This window comes from Myodes glareolus, chromosome 18 (genome assembly GCF_982192425.1).
Source record: "Myodes glareolus chromosome 18, mMyoGla1.1, whole genome shotgun sequence".
Taxonomy (NCBI): Eukaryota; Metazoa; Chordata; class Mammalia; order Rodentia; family Cricetidae; genus Myodes; species Myodes glareolus.
The window spans coordinates 39,457,525-39,469,711 of record NC_142043.1 but is presented as its reverse complement, the minus strand read 5'-3'; the positions used below and the strand labels follow the sequence as shown (position 1 = coordinate 39,469,711).

General features: G+C 42.3%; 1 long non-coding RNA gene across 1 annotated transcript; it reads right to left on the bottom strand.

Annotated features, from left to right (window-relative positions):
* Positions 1-6,890: 6,890 nt before the first annotated feature.
* On the bottom strand, positions 6,891-11,909 carry LOC146890775 (uncharacterized). The gene is made up of 4 exons (XR_014998294.2): positions 11,847-11,909; positions 9,930-10,037; positions 8,046-8,206; positions 6,891-7,239 (listed from the first exon to the last, which is right to left on the bottom strand). It is a non-coding gene; the product is annotated as an uncharacterized LOC146890775 (long non-coding RNA).
* Positions 11,910-12,187: the final 278 nt, after the last annotated feature.

Sequence of the window (12,187 nt, the reverse complement as noted above, 5' to 3'; positions counted from 1 at the left end):
GAATCTTTTCTTCCCCCTTCATCACATCTTCTGCATTGCCCACTATGCTCTTGCCTTATGATTTAGAAGTCTCTATTCTAACAAATGAGCAGATCAGTCAGCATAAAAGGTATCGGCAGGCGAAGGGACTGGACGCGTCAGTCATCGTAAAGCACACAGTTGCTTATTTCACTGAGTGATGTTCTCAAACGTGGTATATGAGAATACGAAGAATGAAAGCTAAGAACCAAGAGTAGGCCTTTAAATCTAAAAATGGGAGTAACGGTAGAAAACTACAACTCTGGATTTTGAAGAGTTTGATTTGTAATCAATATTATTGCTAGATCTCTCAACAATTAAAGTCCATTTTTATTTCTATACTGCATGCAAAAAATGGTGATATACTTAGAAGTACCAGGTCCTTGAAACTGACTGGCTAGTTAGCAAGCAAGGACATTGTTAATGATGGTAACCAAGCTGGGTTGATGGTAGACAACTCAAGACATAAGTGGGGAAAACAGAGACACAAGGTACAGTCACAATTGAGCATAGCCATGCAGAAGATCCAACACTTTCCGTACTTGGCTTTCATTTTCCCATTCTGGGAGGTTACAATGTTTAGAAGGAATGAGAAGGTTTTTCCCAGCTCTTAATTTCAGAAAACTAATATTCTAGATCAGTTTGAAAAAAAAAAAAAGACGTGTCCTCCAAACCAAAGTCCATCTACCCCTTTATTCACTCTGATCTTCCTTAGATGCATTGTACACAATCTTCTATTTAGATTGTTGGGAAACTTCTTGTTTGGTGAATTGCTAGGTGTTATTGTCATAAACGGTGATAGTAGCATGAGTCTACATGTGATAAAATTCATTTTAATGTCCTCATGAAAGGTTGTTGGTAAGATGTTTGTTTATAAATGTAGTATATACCATAATTAGAGTTTTCATATTCGTGTGGCTATATATTATTTATAAGGACTAAATGACCCAACATCCACATATTGAGCCCCAATAACCAATGTGGGTATCTGAGACACAATCTCTGGAAATTAACATCTTTTGACTTACAGGAAGAAAGACACCCACCCCCCCCCAAAAAAAAAGTCAGGGTGCTAAGTGAAAAGACAGTTGTCAGGTCAGGAAGCTAAGCCAGCGCTCACCAAGAATCATGTCGACCGGCACTTCAACCTTGGACGCCCAGCCTCTGGAGCTGGGTAAATGAATGATGTTTCTCAAGCCCCCAGACTGTGGCGTCCTGTTGTAGCAGCCAAAACTGACGCGGGCATATGCTACCCAATGCCGAGCGTATTTGTCGATCTCATTTTCTCCACAGATTCTCCTAGCAGTCCTGGCGTGTGATCCTGTGACTCTGCAGCAGTTTTGTGTATCCTTTCTTATGCATCCTATAGCTCTTATTGATTGTCCATCCCCCACTCTGCTGCGCAATTACATCCAGCACAATACTGAATCATAAAACAGAATCAGTAAAACTCTTGTCATTTTCTGATCTCCGGGGAAAGCTTTTTACACTTGACGCCTAAATATAGTCCTTGCCATGGGCTTTTTATAGATCTTCTTCAAGTTAAGGAAGCTTTTCTATTCCAAGTTCGTTGAGTTTTTCTAAAATTATAAGTGCATATTGATTTGATTTTAAAATGCCTCCATCTACACAGATGATTTTGTGATTTTTTCCCCTTCTATTCTATTAATATAATGAATTACATGGCTTGATTTCTCCAATCTTAAGTCAATTTTGCATTCCTGGAAAACACCCAACCTGCTGTACCGGAGTCTCTCTTTGGTAATTTGTAAGGTTGGATTGTGTATTGGGTATTTTGGTAAAATTTCACTACTGTATGTATGGCTGGAGAATGACCTGTGTCCTCATGGTGAGTTTAGTGTGTCGTCATAGGTATCTGCAGGAAGCCCTGGACTGTTTCTCTCATCTTTCCCCGGTATTTTGTTGCTGTTGTTTGATCGAGGGAGGATCTTTTGTATGCCAAGCAAGTGTTCCACCCTTGAAGTATACCCTAACCATTGATTCTCTCAGTGCCTGGCCAGCCCACTCTGTTATCTGATTCAGAGTTTTATTTGGAGGAGGTTTGGAATTACCCATTAGCTTCTCTTAAACATGGCGGGTTAGTAACGCTTTATACATCTGCTTTAGTCGGCTTGATCCCTTGCATTTTCCCCACAATTCAATCATTTCACAAAGCAATCCAAATAAATGGAGGTAAACTTGTCTGTGATAACTTGACAGCTACAGGCTAGCACTGTGGACTCTTTGGGTGTTGCTATTGTTGCTACCTGTGCCCCCTCTTCTTCTCTAGCTCCATCCCAACAAGGGTGGATGTTAATTAAGGCCCCTTTCAAAAGGAATATCCAACATTAGCTAAACTATTTCAGTCATTATTAACTTCTTTTAATTTCTTTATTTAGGGTGGTAGGGTCCCACTCTAGCTAGCCCTGGGTAATGGGCATTCGCTCTAAACTGGGCTAGCCTGGAACTTGCCTCTTCCTCCGAAGTCCTGAGATAAAACACATGCACCACCACTCCCGGCCTATTTTTTAAAATTTTAAAACGTCTCCAGCTCTATGTTCTTTGCTTCTCCATCCAAAACTACTTGGGTGTAAACTGTTATCCAATTCTGAGTGTTCGGCTGAAATGTCTAGTTTGTAGTTTTTTGGAAACCTGCTTCACAGGGGCTTAATGCTATAAATTTCTAAATGTGGCTTTAGTTGCATCCCATATATAAATGTACTTATTTATTTTCTAATTTTGGAATCCTTTTTCTCTGATATATGAGTTATCCATAACTACATTTTTTTCTAAACTTCCAGACATATGGGAACTTTGCATTATATTTTGGCATTGTCTTCTAGCTTAATTGTATCATAGTAAATATAATTTATATGTATAAATTATATATATAAATTAAATATATAAATTATATATATATATATGCATACACATATATCAGGACATCTGTCTTAAACTCTCCAAGGCTTGCTGGGGAAGACTGAATTAATGTTCAAACATGCCTCACTCTTTGTACTTTCCTCTGCAGTAGAATTGAGTACAATTGTATTTTCTGCCTCATTGATGTCATTTTGAAATCATGATGTCCGATTTATCCAATGAATTGCAACTGGAGAGAGTTCAGGACTCTTGCTGTCCACCCGTATCCCAGACAGAGGCAACTCCATCAGTCTATGTCACGGAATAATGAACATGTGCAGAAGAGACATCAGTGACCCCTGGGCTCACGTCACCAGAGCACACTTCAGTGCGCCTGAGGTGGGTGCTGGGAACTGAACTCAGGGCCTCTGAAAGAGCATCAAGCCCTCTTAACCACTGATCCCTCTCTCCAGTCCCTTGGATGATTTTTTTTTAATCCGTGTAAAACTGTCATGTACAAAACAGCCCAATTTGTTTCTCTTCCATTTCTTCTTCTCTTTCTTGTCAAGTTCCTGTTCCAAATTCCAAACTTCATGGTAAAAGTGCTACTTCATAATCTTCCTTACTGCTTATCTTTCCATGCGGTTATTTCCATCTGGAAATAATTATTTTTATTGCTTGTTAGCTCTAGTCTGTTCTCAAAAACACCACCTTGAAAGTCTGTTTATTTATTCCAAGTTCCCTATCATGACAACCCCAATATGTAGAACCCCTAAATAGTCTCATTTGTTTCTTTGACTTTCACGCTCAGGGAACAATATACTGTATGTCTCAACCAGATAGATTAAGCCTGTTTGTATTGTTTTTACAAAATCGCATGAAGAAATACATCGAGGTCCTCAGGGAGGATGTTTGCTGTTTGGCTTCCAGAAGTACCCAGAGACTCTGGGACCTTGAGGTCTAATCTTATTCCAGCAACGAGTGTCTTCTTCACAAGGGCTTTCTTTTCACGTCTAGCCCTTGGGGTCTTCACCCAAATCAAGTTGCTCCTAGCACACTTCATTTATCAGATCCTGGATGATAGTCTCTCCTGTCTGAGTGTCAAGTTTCTAAAAAACAATACCAAGGGTCATCCTGCTCTCATCTGAAAAAAATAATGGCTGAGCCAATGGGTTAATGAGAACGCCTGAGACAGCAACTTAAAAGAAGCATTCATTTGTATTCTCGTCTCACTCCATTCCACATTGCTTAGTTCTGATTTTAAGCCCAATGGTGAGGCAGAGCAGAATGACCGAAAGAGTGGTGGACAAAGCTTCTCACACAGGTGGCCAGAAGGAGAGAGAAGGGGATTGAATCCAATAGGCCCTTCAAGGCCACCAATACAGTGAAGCGGCCCTTCACTAAGCCCACTTCTGGAGTTTCCACTTCCTCCCCAAATATTGCAGAGTAGGAATCAATCCTTTAGTCCAGCTGCCTTTGTGAGAAACAGAGTCCAAACTATAGCTAAAAATGTCAACTTTTTGAATTCCTTTCTTTCCCTTATCATCACAAGTCACAATGCAACTTTTTCCTCATTGTTATGACAAAAATCCCCTGACAAAGGCAATTTAAGAGAGAAAGGGCTTATTTGGACACATAGTTCCAGAGGGATCCAGTATACCTTTGAGGGGAAGACATGGCAGTAGGCAGAGAAGGCGTGGTATGGTAGCTGGAGAAGGAGGCTGGAAGGTCACCTTACATCCAGAGTCAAGAAGCAAAATGTAAATAGAGTATGGGACCCAACTATGAAACCTCAAGTACCTCCCACAGTGGCACATGCATACCCCACCCCTGGCATGTTCCTCCTTCAAAAGTTCTGCAACTTCCCAAATAGCGCCACTGGCTGTGACCAAGCGATCAAGCCAGTAAACCTACAGAGGACATTTCTCCTTCAGACCACAGCAGTATCTCATCACTGAAGTATGAGTGATAGATGGTATAGAAGGACAGAAGCTATGTGCGATTGACTAATAGATGCCATGTGTTTATTCTGTGACATTTTCTATGTTCGTGTCTATTAAAGGTGCTTTGCAAGCTAGTTCTTTTACCTTGGGTTTTAAACATGAAAACCCCGAGCTTCCCAGAGACTAACGCCATGTATGATATCATGTAGCAGAAGCAGAATTGTTGACAGAGGTTTCTGTCCCACCTGGTCCCATAGCCATTCAGTCCCAAAGAAACACACAGAGGTCTACATTAATCATATACTGGTTGGCCTACTAGTTCAGGCTTCTTATTAACTCTTACATCCTACATTAAGCCATAATTCTTGTCTGCGTTAGCCATGTGGTTTGGTACCTTTTACCATCAAGGCATTCTCGTCTTGCTTCCTCTGTGTCTGGGTCATGACTGCAAATTAAGCCTTTCCTTTTCCCAGAATCCTCTTGTTCTCGTTGCCCCACCTATACTTCCTGCCTGACTACTGGTTAATTAGCATTTTATTAAAGCAATACAGCTGACAAATCTTTACAGGGTACAAAATCATTGCCCCACAGCACAGAATTAGTAGCACATGGTTACAAACACAGTCCTTTACTCTCTATGTTGACTTTCCATGGGCTTTGCTTCAATTAACATTCAGAAAGAGGAAAAACCTTGGAGCTGTGATAAGCAAAGAAGAAAGTAACACTCCCATGTCTTAAAGTTCCCATATTTGGAAGCTACCTGCTACGTATCTCTTTGTGAGGAGTCCTTTTGAGTTGCTGAACCTTTAACTAACTGATATTTGATGTGGAATGCCCCCTCTGTATGCTGTGAATATGTTTTATTAACATTGATTAATAAAATCGCTTTGGCCTATGACAGGGTAGAATATAGGTAGGTGGGAAAGCCAAACTGAATAGAAGAAAGAAAAAGAAGTTGGAGTTGGGGAAAGACCCGGGAAGTTGCCAGAGAAGCAAACTGTGAGGTAACAAGCCATGAGTCTCATGGTTAAATATAGAATAATAGAAATGGGTGAGTTGATTTAAGTTGTAAGAGCTAGTTAATAATAAGCCTGCTCTAATAGGTCAAAGAGTTTGTAATTATTATAAGTTTCTGTGTGATGACTCAGGATTGGGAGGCTGAGAAAGAAACTTTCAGTTTACAGGTATTCCATTTTATATAGCATTATCTTTATATTTTTATGATAAAAAAAGGCAGAGTGACAAGCATAAAATGAGGTCAAGCATAATCTATACTTGGGCTACCCAATGAGTGGTCCACCAACAATCTGGTCATGGGATCCGCTGATGGTAAGAAGGAGAGGAGAGAAAGAGAAACTTGGAAAAATCTCCAGAGACTTTTGTGGCACTTTGGCGTGCCTGGCATCCAGTCTGTGGCTCTTGATCCTCCACTTCAATAGTAATAGACTTATCCAGGTGTTTCTTTGGGAAACATGAGAGACTGATGTGGGAGGCCCCTCTGCATGCTGTGAATATGTTTTATTGGTTAATAAAAAAGCTGTGCCAGCCTATGGCAGGGAAGAATACAGCAAGGAGGGAAATCCAAGCAGGATAGAGAAGGAAAGAAGGTGGAGTCAGGGAGACACCATGTAGTTACTGAAGGAAAAAGATGCCAGAAACTTAGCAATAAGCCACAACCTCGTGGTGATATACAGATTAATAAAAATGGGTTAATTTAAGATATAAGAGTTATCTAGGAATATGCCTGAGTTGTTGGCCAAACAGTGTTGTAACCAATGTAATTTCTGTGTGATTATTTGAGTCCAGGAGGCCGGGAAGCGAAAGTGTAGTCTCCATCAACAACAGACCGCATGCCAGTCAAGCACAAGAGGACAAGGGGAATAGAAAAAACGTAGGACATTTTTAGCACCTGCCAGTCACAGCAAATAATTTGTGATGCAGTGACCACACAGTAGGAGAGGGAGGCATTGATCTGCTTTGGGGCCCTCACTTTCCTTTCTCGCTAGACTCCTCTGGGCAATGGCCGGTTCCTTACAGAACCCTAGACAGTCTGTCACATAGCTTCTGTATCGTGCCCACATCTGCCCATGAGCAGAATTCTGTTCATGGGGACTGACCCCTCCATACATAAAAGTACAGGTGACAAGACTCACTCTAGGACCCCTTGGGTAAGTTGGAGAAGGTAGACTGGGAAGAGCTGGTAGACTAATTTTCTTTGCCTTTTTTTCAGGAAATAGCTGAGTTCCTACAGAGCAAATACTATCTCCACAGCTCCATGACACCCCAATCCATGCATACTGTTTACACTGTGTTTCTTATACTGACTTCCATTTCATTGATTTTTATACCTCAGTGAAGTCCTTAGGAGTGAGCTTCTCTTTGGGGTTCCATTTTAGAACGTTGAGGCGACACATGTACGCTGGAAAATGAATGAAAGACAGTTAATTCTCAAGGTTTAGATCAGTGCCCCAGCACCAAAAGTTTGGGCATTGCTGGAAAATTGTGAGAAATACACATTCTTGTGCTGTACAGTAATCTGTTTGTATACTGTGAAGATCTGTCTTTGCCAAGATGCCTTCTGACTGGTTTAGTAAAGAGCTCAGTGGAAAATAACTAGGCAGGGAGGGGTTAGGTGGGACTATCTGGGGGAGAAAGAGAGAGAAGAGAGCTAAATCTAGGTGCAGGGGAGATGTCAGAGGAGATGCAAAGGAACATGCAGCAGGAGAGATGAAAGCCATGAGCCATGTGTGACAGCATGTAGAGTAGTAGAATGTTTTAAGTGAAAAGGAACTAGTTAGAAACAAGCCAAAGCTGAGGCCGAGCATTCATAATTTATAAGAAGTCTCTGTGTCATGATTTGGGGCTGGCGGACCAAGAAATCTTGCTAGACTCTTGTATGTCACCTCTTCTAAACTCTGGGGTTGGGACTCAACAGTTTGGGTTTTTAAATATCTAAGTGGTTCTTTTCAGGTTTGCAAGTTCAAAAGTCACTGTTTGACAACATCTATGAAAACTTGTAAAATGTGTTTGGGATTTTAATTGGGGATTGAACCTCTGGCCTTCACAGGTGCTGCACAAGAGTCCTTCCACCGAGTTAACCCCCACCAGCTCTCCCTCTATGGTTTTACTTGAAGACAGGTATCCCTAGACTCCAAAGTCTTTCCTAGCCTTCTCTAACCAGAAGACCTTGAATTTGCCATCCTTCTGCCTCCACCTCCCAAGTACCTGGCATCGCAGACCTGTACCGCCAGGCTCTGCACCAACATCTGGAGTGACGATAGGGTGAGCAGTGGAGCTCCTCGGCAGTATTCCCAGTGTTGATTGGACAGCATGGTAAAGGTGTGTCCCGTTGCTGAAAGAGCATTCTTCTCGTAGTGCCAGACTGACTGAAACGCAAAGATGTGTGTCGTCAGACTAGTCCTGGCTTCTGCTTTCTCATTCTTCCTTTTTGTCTTTCGGCAGCCATTCTTTCATTACCTTTCAGTGAAAATCGATTCTTTTTCATGTAATATACTCTGATCATGGTTTCCTCGCCCCGACTCCTGCCAGGTCCTCCCCAACCTCTCCTTCCATCTAGATCCACACCCTTTTTGTCTATTTTCTCAAACTATCTCTTTTTTTAATGTTATTTTTGTTAATTCTTAATTAAACCCACACCGGGGACACCCAAGCCTATAGTTCAAGGATCTTTTCAAATGGAACCACTTTCCTACTGAACAGTTAAGGATTGCTTCAAGTTCTCATCTCATCCTGCCTGTTAGCTCTTACACTTCCACGTTATTGCTTTGGGTGGAATTATTTTGTTTTCAGTAAAGCATTCTAAAATTAATTTCAGACTTCGGTCACTCAGCTGGAGAGTATAGCTCTCACCTGGGCCTCTGAAACCGTCAAGGTTTGCCATGAGCATGCTCTCCTGCAGACTGAATGCAAGTTCAAATCACCAGGGGAACTTTAAGAAGTCGCCCATGCGCATAGCCTATCCTGAAGAAATTGATTCAGCCAGTGGGAAGGAGGTTTCCCAGTATTAGCTATTTCAGAATCCCTGGAGTGATATTCTAATGCGTGGCCAGGGACCACAAACGTTTTGAGGACAACTCTACTCTCACTGTGTCTGAGTTAGGCTCCTTGACCTCATAAGCCCCAGGGCAAGCAAGGGCTGCTTCAGAAGCCATTGCCTTTCAAAGGCAATTTAAAAGGACAGCCACGGTGCTCACCACCTCGCAAACGATCAGAGAAAGAGAGAAAATAAAATTACATTCTGGAAGCCAAGTCAAAGGACAAATTGGAGTCTATTTAAAGTACTCTCTCGAATGGCACCCGCAACAGACACCGGACTTTGGGTGACAGAGAAAATGGTTTGCAGCCTTCCTGTAGAATTTGGATCGCTTCCTTCTTCCGTGTCCCCGGCTGTAGTCAGAGCAAACTCCTGTCTCTAAGCATCAGGGCCCAAAGAGAGCTGTCTAGTGTTCTCTGAGGTACGTGGCAGAGTGGAGGATTCAGAGCGCATGCTCAGAACCTGAACTATCAGGCTGGGTGCCTTCTCCGGGGACCTGAGCCAGCTCTGAGAAAGGCGCAAAGGAACGCGAGCTCCTGAGCCAGTATAGGAGGCGCTCCTGAGCCAGTATAGGAGGCGCTGCACCCCAGCCTCCAGCTTCCTCCCGCAGTTGGCGTGTGCTGGAATCTCCCGTGTTTGAGCTTTACCTTCTAGTCCCTTAGTGAAAATCCCATTATCTCAAACAGCTGTGTGTCAAGGAAAGCCATGTATTCTGTGCCACAACAAACGGATGTGATGCGTGTTTTCCTGGGTAGCCTTAGGCAAAAACCATTTTATCTCCCTTTCTTCATTTATAATACAAAGACTTAACTTCCTGCCGAAAAAGAAGGATGCCTACTTAAGGGCTAGGAAAGTTTGAAGATGGAGCAACTCTCTGCAGAACAGAGTGAAATTTATAATTACATAGCATATACACATATTTAATACAGGAAATGTAAGCAACCAGACCCCCCCCCAAAAAAAAAGTTCTGCAAAGGTGACATTCAAATATTAATTGAAATTGACCATTTTAAGATAAACAGATAAAGGGAAGAAAAAAGAGGACGGTCACGTACCTACCGCGTAAACCTTGAAATTGATTTCGGAAGCCTCAGAGCTCGCTACGAAAGAACGTCACTGTTTAATTAGGATGGCTTGGATCCAGAGTCTATATTTAGGATAAGCTGGAAAATACGGTGTAGAAACAAGAATCACCCAACACAAGTCTAAATAAGGGAGAGGGGACCCAGGAAAAGAAATGCCACGGCTTTCCTCAGCAAACCAGGAAATATCTGAACTTTTGTATTTCATCAAACGCAAGTCGAATAATTCCTAAAGTCTCTACCTCTTCCTCTGAGGAATGTGTCTTGACTAGCATTCTCTGAATATTAACTTTTCAATTTGCCCTCATCGGTGTTTCACACAGCACCCCTCCATACCTGAGCTCCGCCAGAGTCTAGATGGATTTGGCACCCCACCCATAACACATCAGAAGACTCTGAGTAAGATTCCAAATGTATAGAAACATATTTTATACCATTAATATTTTGGCTTCTTTTTGTAAGTGGTTGGCAGAAGATCCATGGCACCATATCATTAATTTCTTAAATATTCCTGTTTTCTTCTCATCATTGATGTATCATCAAATAAATTAGTTCAGACCCAAAACGTGACAGAGAGAAACATATGATTGATTTTTTTGAACGATTTCAGACAACTTATCCTGGCTTTCCACCCCATAATTTTATAGAGGCACACGTGACGACCTGTGCCCAGAACCATGATTCTCAGGTCTTGAACAAGAATCTTTTCCTTTTTGCTCTTTTTTTCGTCTTCTCAGTGACCTGGCTCTGAATTGAAACACGCTTGTCAGGAAGTTCCCTAAACACAGTTTAAACAAACTAAATATATACTCTGAACTGTCAAGAAAACGAGGCACCAGCAATCGGGCCTTGTCAGAGAAGAAGCTGCAATGGACAGGGACCGTTCAGTCGGGAAGACATTTGGAGGACTCAGGGCTTCCACTCTGAAATTTATTCAAACTACAGCTACTTCCCTGGGCTGGAGGTCTAATCTTCAATTACAAAGAAGATAAACCAAGTCCAACAGTTCTTAACCTAATTTTAACTAACATAAATGGAAGGTACTGGACTTGGAGCTTATGGATGAATTCCTCCGTCTTACCAGAAGACAACCTCCTCTGAGGCACCCCACTGTTCTAATGTCAGGCCTCTTGTTCAGTTTACAATCTAGGCTTCTAAAAGCCTCAAAGCCACATGTTCACGGATGGGAAGACCCAGTAGACTTGACCGAGTTCCTGCTGGTATATTTACTCCAGCTGCCTAACCGCTGTATGATACGGACCTTGACCAAACCATTCAGTCTCGGACACACTGCCTAGGGCTTATTGCGTCCATTCCACAGACAGGTAAACTGAAGTATGGCTTGGCGACTTGGAGCCAGAAGGCCCATGCAGATCCCCACCTCCTGTGCACACAGGTTCCTGCCCTGGCTCTCCATGGAGACCTTGTGGGGAAGGGGAAGCCAGCTGGTTCAGGTGCTCTCTAATAGTCACATAAGAAAAGGAGAACTCTTCTTGGGGACTTGGAAGTACTTTAAAAGCCAAGCTCATAGTTTATGGTTCTGTTTCGTGGGCACAGCAGGGCAGCAACGCCGTGTGTCCTTGTTATTGTGACTGTCTATCAAACTATCTGCTGTGTGAAAGCAAACTTGGGGGTTGTTTTAGTTCAAACTGAAAATTTCAAGTCATATATATATACATACACACACACACACACACATAAACAATAACAATATAACTAGCTCTCTAGTATATTTTAGCTAATTAGCCAAGAAGGTGGGTAGTGAATTCTTTCCACAAAGAAATCAAACTAGGCTGTCGCGAGAACACCCGCCGCTTGTACACTACGTGCTGGTCTATATACCTAAAAGAGTAGAGCGGAGGGAGCCCTGGGGAAGAACTCTGTACCCACCGGCTGACTGGAAGCCCGTCCTTCTGCCTGTGTAGTAGCCCTGTGTTTGGCAGGAAAATGCTGAGAGCTCCAAGTAAAAAAAAGGCAAGGTCATTGCTAACAGAGACTCCAGAGAAGGAAATGTGCCTGGCACTGCCACCAGGTGGCCATTTCTGGAAGAAATTTCCCAAGTAAGCAGAAATCTCCTGGGTGGGGAGGGAACAAGGAGGGGGGTTACTAATAATCAGAATGAAATCAACTCTCAGATCTAGTATCAGTTCACTGCTAAATGACACTGGAGGAGTCAATCAGCCAAACCTAGAATTTGATAATTTCAGGAAAAAATGTAGTCCATTGTCTTC